Raw genomic sequence first — 1,904 nt, 5'->3', positions numbered from 1 at the left:
TTTTTCTAAAGATGGGGCTGGAGCAGGAATTGTATTAATTTCTCCAGATAAAGAAAACATAACCCAATCCTTTAAGTTAGAATTTGATGTTACTAATAATGTAGCAGAATATGAAGCCCTACTTCTAGGCCTTGAGTTAGCTAAAAGTCTCAAAGTTCAAAACTTAAGTGTTTTTAGTGACTCAAAATTGATTGTAAAACAAGTAAGAAATCTATGCCAAGCAAAACATCCTAGGCTTAGATCTTACCGAAATGAGGTATGGGATTTTGTAGATAAATATTTTCTAGCCTTTAACATTACAACAATCCCAAGGGATGAGAACATTTATGCAAACTCTTTAATAGTTTCTACAAGTTCTTTTAAAGCTCATGATCCAAGGCAATTACAATATCAAATTTAGGTAAAATATTGACCTTCAATCCCTGATAATAATAGAAATTGGCAAGTGTTTTAATATGATGAGCAGGTAAAGATTTTCATGCAGGCAATTGATGAATTTTTAGCCTTACAAATTGAGGAAGAACAAATTATTGATCATAAATCAACTTATGAAAATGAAGCTTCACAGTTAAATAATAAGATAGCTTATCATAATATCCTCCAATTGCCAAAAAATTACATTCCCAAGGGTCTAATCCCTCTTGAAAATCTTTTTGACAATAATGGTGTTCTAAAAACTTCGTTATTTAATACACAACAAGAGGATGTAGAAGACTGTAACATTGGAACTCATGAAGAAATTAAAAATGTCAAAATTTCAGCATCATTAACTAAAGACATAAAAGACAAGTATATCAATCTTTTAAAACATTATAAAGATGTCTTTGTCTGGTCCTATGAAGAGCTCAAAACTTATGACACAAAGCTCATTAAGAATAATATCTCTTTAAAACTAGAATCCAAACCATTCCAACAGAAATTAAGAAGAATAAATCCAATTTTTCTTCCAACCGTTCAAAAAGAACTAAAGAAAATGTCGGATGCCAAGATTATTGTTCCTCTTAGATATTCTGAGTGGATTGAAAATTTAGTTCCTATAAGAAAGAAAAATTGTGAAATTAGACTGTGCGTGGATTTTAGAAATTTGAACAAGACTGGTTGGTAAGCTTCTCTTTCAATCTATCACTTCTGTCCTAAAGATGGATCCACGTTGGGATTCGAAATGTCGACAACAAGAGGCACACAACACTGTGGATAATCTGAATAAAAAATCCCTAAATTATCCTTAAAGACAATTATCCATTGCCTAAAATGGATCAATTACTTCAAAGAATTTTAGGTTCTAATAGAATATCCATGCTAGATGGTTTTTCTGGATATAACTAGATTTTTGTAAGTCTAGAAGATAGAGAGAAAACAACATTCACAACTCCTTGGGGTACATTTATGTATGCTACGATGCATTTTGGCTTAACTAATGCAGGAGAAACATTTTAAAGGGAAATGGATTTAACTTTTACTGGTAAAATTAATAATTTTATTATTATTTATCTTGATGATCTAACTGTGTTTTCAAACTGTGATGAAAAAAACTTAAAGCACTTGAGAAAGGTTTTTGATAGGTGCAGAAAATTCAGAATCTTGCTCAACCCAAAGAAATATTTGTTTGCCATAACAGAAGAAAAACTACTTAGCCACATCATATCAAAAGAAGGAGTGGTAATTGATCCAAAACAATTCACAGCCATTGAGGGAATTAGTCTACCCATAAATAAATAAAAAATTCAATCCTATTTACAAAAGATTAATTTTCTAAGGAGATTTATACCAAACTATGTTGAGATTATTAAAGATATTAGTGATAATACGAAGAAATATCATGAGGTTAAATGGACAGTAGAGGCTAGATATGCATTTACACAAATCAAAAAGATTATTTCTAAAGCTCCAGCACTAGCTAGTCC

This window comes from Pinus tabuliformis, chromosome J, assembly GCF_031772625.1.
Source record: "Pinus tabuliformis cultivar Carrire ecotype Pingquan chromosome J, CPIR1, whole genome shotgun sequence".
NCBI lineage: Eukaryota > Viridiplantae > Streptophyta > Pinopsida > Pinales > Pinaceae > Pinus > Pinus tabuliformis.
Note: the sequence above shows the minus strand (reverse complement) of the source record.